Below are 9,532 nucleotides of genomic sequence, written 5' to 3'. Positions count from 1 at the left end.
TATGGTGGAAGGGGAAACAAGCACGTCTTACCATGGCAGAGCAGGAGACAGAGCGTGAAGGGGGATTTGCCGCACACTTTCAAACAAACAGATTTCATGAGAAGTCACTCCCTATCAGGAGAACAGCAAGGGGGAAGTCTACCCCCACTATTCAATCAGCTCCCACCAGGCCACTCCCACAATACGTGGGAATTACAATTGGAGATGAGATTTGGGTGGGGAGACAGAGCCAAACCTTATCAATCCCCTTTAGCTACCAGATCATAGAGGGACAAGGAGTCCTATAGCAGATGCTAGGGTGGTTGTGTTTATAAGAGGGATGAAATTAGCAGGCTGCATTTACAAAAAAATAACAACTGGCACAACATAATGCTGCAAACTAGCTGAATATCAGCCTTTCTAATAACGTCCTTCTAATTCTACTTTTCCAATCTAAAGTCCAGTTTGATCCTTTTCAATATTATTCTGAATACTTCTAATGATTATCTCCTCATCTTCAAACAATTATCTAAAATTCTATTATTTAATTTTTGAGTTTTAACTAAAGCGATTGACCCTCTAAAAGTAGAACATGAGAACTATCAGATCACTTTCAGTATTCCAGCAATGTCTTGCATTTTGCACATTCAACTACACTCCTAAGTTATTTGTAATTATGTAATCAGATTAAAGCCAGGACTCAAGTTGTCAAGTATATTTGTTCTTTCACAGTTAAACAATGATGATAACATGGCCTAGTCTTTAAAAAATAATGTAAACATTACAATATTTTTTATTTGTACTTTTCAAACCCCACAAAACAAACATAATTTCACAGGATATAACAACAGTTCTGAGAATGTTCCTTTATCCACCATCAACTTCTATCACACTTCCACACCTATTGTAGCACCTATGTTTACTAAACTTCCTGGTACTTTTCTCTTTTATCCACAGATCATTTTTCCATTATCCTTTGTTTTCCTCTTTTAAACCCAACATCTCTCCAAGGCCAAATCCACGTACCTATCTTTTTTCACTTCCTCCTTAACTTATGCATCTCCAGTTTTTTTCTTATTTTATTTTGTATAGTGTTCGTTGCAAATTACCAAGAAATAGTTAGGCATGTTTCCCATAAAAAAACAAGGGAAGGGACTCATTTTTTTGTAGGCAGAGGAAAGAGAACATTTAAAAAAATGCATTCAGTGATGGTTGTTATTGAATTACAAATACATTATTTCTAAGTTATGTGTATATGTATATTTGGATTACATTAAATTTGGATAACCTTTTCTCAGTGAGTGAATAAACAGTGTTAACTTTTATGTATTTTAATACTCAATTATTTTATAACAGTTAATTCTTTTTTTATTCAATAAACGTTTACTTCATACCTTAACTGACTAAAGTTCATCTTTAGGAGCATTTCTCCAGAAGTATGCATGCATGCACTAGTCCTCACAGATGTGCATGTTAGAAAATGTAACCTGCGTGATCTTGATAATAGAATGGCAACACTACTAGCTATCAAATTTCTGTGTCAGAATTTTATTTTCTCTCTTTTAAAAATAGCGTTTGGTGACTTTCCAGTACTTGCTTATAGACATACTATTCTATGGAGAGAATAAAAAAAAGTTAAAATAATTTTTCTTCCTTATAAAAAAGTATTTTGGGCCGGGCGTGGTGGCTCACACTTGTAATCCCAGCACTTTGGGAGGCCGAGGTGGGCAGATCACGAGGTCAGGAGATCGAGACCACGGTGAAACCCTGTCTCTACTAAAAATACAAAAAATTAGTCGGGCGTGGTGGCGGGTGCCTGTAGTCCCAGCTACTCGGAGAGGCTGAGGCAGGAGAATGGCGTGAACCCAGGAGGCGGAGCTTGCAGTGAGCCGAGATCGTGCCACTGCACTCCAGCCTGGGTGACAGAGCAAGACTCTTGTCTCAAAAAAAAAAAAATAAATAAATAATAAAAAAATAAAAATAAAAAATAAAAAAGTATTTTGGGGGGCTTTGATTAACATATGAGACTTCCATAAACTTCCCAAATTAGAAATTAGGTATTGGAATAGTTTTTGATGTTAGTCATTTATCTACAAAGTTTTATCTTTAAAAGTTTTTCCTTTACATCCATAGATTCAGATTTATGATTCAAGGGGAAATAGTTTTCTCTCTTTTATTTCAGTATATTAACTTCAGATTTTTTCTGTTCTCAGGGTCTACCAATTATGCATGCATGAATCCTTCTTTATAATTATTTTGTATCTATTTTTTAATCTTAAAACCTATTTATTTATTATTTTTCATTTTATTTGGCTTTTCTTTCCTCAAGACTTACTTTAAGCTTTTTATTGTGTTTCAGTATATTCTTTCTTCCATTTTGATTCCTCTTACTCTTTGTTCATTTTTGTATTTTTGTATGTTAATTTTTTCTGAGTTCTGTGACTTAATTTTTCTTTCTCCTTTTTGTACTAACCTCTCTTGTTTGATCCTTTATCCCTCTTTTTTAGATATGTTTCAAAAGTCTTTATATAAATGTTCTTTATTTAATGGTAAAATATCTCAAACATGCAGCCATTCTCAGCATATTTTTCTTCATTTTGTCATGTTTATTACCTTAGAGTATGGTGTAAATGGGGAAATTATTTTTAAATGAGAGCATGTGGGGGGGGCAAAGTATGTTAAATAAGACTTGGGGGGCTAAGATGAAGGAGTTAAGCACTTAGACTTCAAGAATATATTTCAAATATTTTCTTACAATCTATCTTATGTGTCAGGAATCCCTTATATGGCAATTTAGCCTATATTTTATTTCTTATGACCAAGAGCCAAGTACACAGGTTATGACTATATTTTTTTCTTGCCTTTTCATACTTGCAACATGTTTGTGCAATGATAGGGGATGAGTATGTCCTCAATTAGCGCTGACATTTTTACCACTTCATGTTTTCAGTAAGGTATCAGGGATATTTCAGCAGCCCACTGTCACAGGCTGGTGTAGATATTCCAAGTGTGGTTAATTAATGTAAATCTGTAAAGAAGATTTCTCTTAAAGTAAGAGAAATTGTGTTTCTGATCTACAAAGGTATCTATATTTCTTTAATCAAGTTCAATGGTGATTGTATTTAACGACCCTCCTTTTCATACGTTTTCCGCATCTGAAAGTTCTTTTATTTTTCCAAAGGTGTAATTTTGTCTTATTTTGCTTTTTCCTACACGTTATCAGGGAGAGTGAGGCAAGGACATATTTACTCAGTCTTCTTTAAAAGGAATCCACAATGAAGTGTTCTATAAATATTAATTAGCGTCCTGAACAGAAAAGGTAAACTACAATTTGGTAGTAAATTTGATAAGTCTTAAACCCAGAGACATTTCTTCAGATTTAAAAAAAAATGACAGAGGATGTATACAATAATATAATCTTTGATAAATGTTTGGAATTTAGATGAGTAGAGAGAATGAGGTAGACTCTAGTCCTAGGAGTCAGTAGGTCGCCTGGAAAAAAGCTTAGCATAGTCTTGAAAGCTGTTCTCTGAGAAAACTGATATGGTTTTAATATGCAGATTGTCTAATAAATACAGTCTGAAGTGAGTTTGACCTTTTAATTTAATTTCTCATAAGTGAATTTAAACATAATACATGTTAATGGCATTTATTTTTGAGAGCTCATGTTAATGGCATGTTACATGTTACTTACATGTTAATGGCATTTATTTTTGAGAGCTCATTCATATGTTACGTAAATACCTTCTCTGTGGAACAGATATTGAACTTGTATATTTTATTACAAACAATGATAATCAATGTCTTTTAATGTATCAATGTATTATTAATCAATTATTATGGTCAATTAATAATCAATATATCATATTAATCATTGTAAAATAATTTGCTAAAGCTAAGGATGTCCAAATATGAACCGCACTGTACATTGGTAAGAGGTTTTCCACAAAGATTATCACAATGACAGGAAATTTCCGGAGGAGATTCAGGAATCAGGTAAGTGATACAACATCCAGTCATGAGATAATATGATCACATTTGCAGTCACCTTTAATCACTGGGGAATCAGAGGTTCATGGAAGTTAAGTAACTTGTTTAAAGTTGTCAAGATTGAGATCATGAGTCAACAGTGGGGCTATGGCACAAATGAAAATGAAAGCCAGAGCATCATGAGATTATTAAATTGATTCCTGGATCAGTTTAGAAATAAAATTAAACTATAAATTAAAAACATGGACACACTAACTGCACAGACACTTTAAAATATTAACATGTTAAGCACTTAACTTTGTTATGATGTTAATGATAGGAGAACAAATATCTAGGAAAAGCAAGAATATGGTATGACATCAAAAGGGCTCCCAAAGACATAATTTGTTTTTGATAGATTTTGAAATTTTTAAATTGTTCCCAGGCTTTGGTTTTATGCACTCAGAACTCCTGGCTGTAGTCAATTGCTACTGCAGGTTCAATTATCACCAGTTACATTTTCAACTATTTCTTTCACTGATCTCGCTGTCAAACACACCTGTTCTGACTATTCTCTGCCAGCAGGAATTAGTCACTCAAAAGTATTAAACTCCACTTCCATTTTAAAATACCATTTTGAACATGACTTTTAACCTAAGAGACACATTTGTCTTTTTTCTTAATTCCCTGCACCTCATCTCATGTCAAATAGTGACTTTCCTTTTAACACAGCCACATGTTTTCACTACATAATTTTTAGTGCAAGCCCATATCTCTTTACATTCTTTTACTCCTTTCTTGTAAATTCTGTCCCTCTTTGTTTCAGCCATCCATTCAGGTGGCATTTCAGAGCTTTGTGTTTAAACTACAGGCTAGGAAACAAATTTTAAGCTTTGCAAATGATTTATTAGTCACGTAGTAGAATAATGCATACTATAGTGTAGAGAATTCAGGGAAGGACATTCATGTACAACGAAGGACAAACAGGTGTAATTGCCCCCTCACACCTTGACCTTTTCTTCTTTAACCTTCTGAAAGTCATTTTGTAATAGTTCACAAAACTTATTTTGCCTGAGGAAAAATGCTAAGTCACATAACTAGGTCATAACATTCAAATGATGCAGCTTTTTTTTTCTGTGTGATTTATAGTATTGCATGCATTCATAATGGGTAATTTATTAGACATGAGGCAAGATTTTATGCTAATTGTACAACTTATTTCATAATCTTGAATAGGGCATAGAAATTGATTGCTGAGAGTAGACAGTTGCCAATAATTTCTTCATGACTTCTCTAGAAGGCATCACTTATTTTCCATTTTCAAGCTGTCAACCTAGTTACACTTTTTCCCCTCATATACAGATTACTACAGAAGTCCCAAATGTCATGTTGCCAGTTTATGTTGCTTCCAACATATCACACTCATTACTTCCACGTTGTCACCACCACAATGCCTTACATTTTATAGTCCTTCACTGTTTAAAAAAAAAAAAATCATGATTGGGTTTTATTTGTTCCTCTGGTTGGGAGCCATTATGTCCTTTAAGTGTCCTTTTCTCATCCTCTGATTAGGAAGCAATGCCATCTTTTGAGCTGCTGTGGTCAGTTATTTTCACATGACCTCTGCTACATGCTGGGCTGAGTAATGCTTTAGTTGTATTTCAAGGTTTTAACACATTTTCAAATGATTACAAGAAAGAGTATATAAATAATGTAATAAGAGTGCTAATAGAGAGGGAAAGCACCATGAACAACTCAGTCATCAAAGGTTTCTTAACCCATTATAAGTATTTGTCTACACTGATTACTATATTTAAATAGGCAGCTCAGCAACACTTTTTATTAATTGACTTATTGAAATGTAATTCAAATACCATACAATTCACTCGTTTAAAATGAACAATGTAGCAGCTTTTAGGATGTTCTCAGTCCTACAACCACAAGGAAGATGCTCTGAATGAAGAAGGAAATTGCTACTTCTCTAGAAGCTCTAGAATGGAATATTGCCTGTCAACCTGTGGAGTTAAGGCAGCGAGAACTACTGAGTTATAAGACAACATATTTTGCTATTTTAAGATACTAGCCTGTGGTAATTAGTTACAACAAAGTGGAGGTAGAGAAAGTAATACAGCTATTAATGTAATAGGGACAGACAGTGTGTCCAATTGTCCAAGGGTAAGCATATCATAAAGTTAAAAGTAATTAAACAGATTCCTTTTAGATTGTAAAATTCAGATGCAAAAAAGTGGATAAGAGGAATTTGGCAACGGGTAAAAGTGGAGAAAATATGTAGGTGTGCTTTTAGACTATGAAGTTTGCACTATACTCTGAGCAATGGGAATATGAAATAGGGTAGTGAAATAGTCAGTTATTCATCGTAGAAAGATTTAACTTATATGCTAGGATCCATGCAAATGGATTGGAGAAGAGCAAAGCAAAGGTAAGAGATACTAACTGTAAAACCTTTGCAATGATTCCAGAGAGAGCATGTTACCCTTTATATAAGTAGTAGAAATGAGTTGAGAAGAAATGGAAGAATAAGAGAGAAGGATTTAGCAAATATAATTAACAACTCATGGTGCCTCAGTAGGGGTTATGAAGGATAACTTTTAAACTATAATGTCACCTATGTTTTTAGCTTGGCCAAATTAATACATGTTAATGGCAACATTATTGGCAGAAGTTGGAATCTCAGGAAAAGGACATGTTTGATACTGGACAATGGTGACGATTCTAAGATTCTGTTTAGTTGTGCTGAATTTGATGTTTCTGTGAAAGCGAATGAAGTTAAATGGAGGATATATTTGACGGAGAAAAATGTGGAGGATGAGTTTTGATGAACCTCTTTGGGGATATCTTCTAACAGCTGCTGATGCAAATGGTTCTCTAAGACCATTTGCTGGATCTGTTCCTGATTCTAGGTGTGTGGACTGGATTCTGAAAGGATACAGAAGCTCCTAAGCCAGCTGTTTTCATAGGATATTCAGGTACTTTGGCAGCCCCTAGGCTGCCCAAATGGCTTTTTCATTCCTGGGAAAAGACCTAAAAATCTGAACACTTCCTAGAGAACTTGGAGTCAGATAAAGGCTGCCAACAAAACCTACCTATTCTCTTGCCAGGTGTTTCCCAGCTCATCCCACATATTATAAAAGGCACAGGGAAGAGGGTACACACAATATTCCTGATTCTATTTATTCTTAAGTCTCAGGCATTTATTTAAGTTCTGTGAGACACCCTGCATCTTCAAATTAAATTTCTCTTTTTGCATATCTTCATTTGAACTGAGATTGCATTGCTTTTTTTTTACCAAAGGGGATTCAGGTTATATGACGATCATTTTTACTGACACTGAATATAGTGCTAACACAGAGAAACATTATATGTTTAAACGGACAATGAGATATACACTCTATTTAGGTGGGAATAATGATGAAAAATGCAAGTAATGTGGCCCTATTTTTTTTTTTTTTTTTTTTTTGAGACGGAGTCTCGCTCTGTCGTGCAATCTCGGCTCACTGCAAGCTCCGTCTCCCGGATTCACGCCATTCTCCTGCCTCAGCCTCCTGAGTAGCTGGGACTACAGGCACCTGCCACCACGCCCGGCTAATTTTTTTTATTTTTAATTTTTTTTATTTTTATTTTTAGTAGAGACGAGGTTTCACCGCGTTAGCCAGGATGGTCTGGATCTCCTGACCTCGTGATCCACACACCTTGGCCTCCTGAAGTGCTGGGATTACAGGTGTGAGCCACTGCGCCCGGCCGGCTCTATTTTTTTATATAAAGACACCCTATGATTTGTACTAGTGAGGAGCCGTGGGGGTATATTAGTCTGTTTTCACACTGCTATAAAGATATACCCCCAAATGGGTAATTTATAAAGAAAAGAGGTTTAATTGACCCACAGTTTTGCATGGCTAGGGAGGCCACAGGAAGCTCACAATCATGGCAGGAGGGGAAGAGGCACATCTTACATGGTGGCAGGTAAGAGGAAGTGAGCAAGCGCAGGGAACACTGCTTTATAAAACCACCAAATCTCACAAGAACTCACTTACTATCATGAGAATGGCATGGCGAAAACTGCCCCCGTGATCCAATCACCTCCCACCAGGTCTCTCACCTGACATGTGCAGATCACAATTCAAGATGAGATTTGAGTGGGGACACAAAGCCAAACCATTTCAGGGGGTAGTAGACATTTTTGCTTGACCTGAAATAAAGATTGGGCCTAAAGATAGAACATATGAATTACCAAGGGGAGAAGTAAATATTGCTCACCCCAATTATTATTTTGTATGCAGGCAAATAACTCTGCTCAAGATATTTAGAATAAAATCAAGCATCAAAGATATTTCAGTGATTAAAGACTAGGACTGTACCACCCTGTGCCTAAATTCTATGAGCAGCTGGACTGCAGTAGTGCAATCTGTATAAAGGGATGGTTATAGGCACTGGATTAGTAGAATATCTGGTTCTGGCTTGGGAAATACCCCTGTGAAATATGTGAGCATTCTGTGATACCTACAAACCACATATGGTTAATAGAGATTCCATTTATTACATGATCATATCACTCTGAGTATATGGCAGTATTGCTATATTTAGTTGTTAATCTAATTTTAATCCATCAAGTTGGAATATTCATTAAAACATGTCAACAAGATAAAATGCAAATAGAAAAGAAGACAATTTGAAAGGGTGTTAATAAATGGATGACACTGGTAAAATAACAACACAAAATTCATTAAGTCAAGCTTAGATCCAATTAAAATCTTTACTAAGAGTTTCAACTTTATTTCTCAAGGTATTTCTATGTTCTGAAGTATACAAGTATATTTGTTTGGGTTTCCATTTCCTTCCTGGAATCTGTGTTAATACCTACAGTACATGATGCCTTTAGGAAGAATTTTTTATCTTTACGAGCTATCATTATGCAGAAAACACTCAGGTTTATATCTCTCTATTTGATCATTTAGCTTTGGCAGCAGATGATCTGATTCAGAGTCTGTCTACGGTGAATAATTGAATGTCAGAAATGTTTTAAATTAAATTCTGACAAAGATGAAATGCTTTGTGGGGGAATCTAAATGTTTGTTAAGTTCTTTGTCCTCTTTTTCATGGCCTCTTAATGGTTGCAATCTTTTATCTGCTTTTGCAACGAAGAGTCTGTGTGCTATTTAAGACTCTGTTGCGGGAGCCATCAGGCACATTAAATCTGTTCCTCTGTGTTCTTTCACCACCTTAAGTACATTGTAAGTATAAAATAAAAGGAGTAGCAATGAAAGAGAATTTCCTTCAAAATAGCATAATTAGTATCAATGTATATTTTATTTCCTGTTAAGACCTATAAATATAAGAAATAGAGTTAGTTGGTGATTTCAAACTGATAAATATAAAGCAGATTTTGGTTGGATTTAAGAATAGTGGCCCTCTGCTATATGAAAGATTCAAGTGAAAAACCGGTTGAGGATACTGCAAAACAAGCAAATAAATATTCAGTAGTATTTTTTATATGTGGCCGGCACATATACCCACTTCCTAGTTTTAGGTATATTATGGACCCTTAGGAAAATAAAGTGCAGAGGAC

This window comes from Hylobates moloch, unplaced genomic scaffold (genome assembly GCF_009828535.3).
Source record: "Hylobates moloch isolate HMO894 unplaced genomic scaffold, HMol_V3 SCAFFOLD_10, whole genome shotgun sequence".
NCBI classification, from domain to species: domain Eukaryota; kingdom Metazoa; phylum Chordata; class Mammalia; order Primates; family Hylobatidae; genus Hylobates; species Hylobates moloch.
This window is presented reverse-complemented; position numbering follows the sequence as displayed.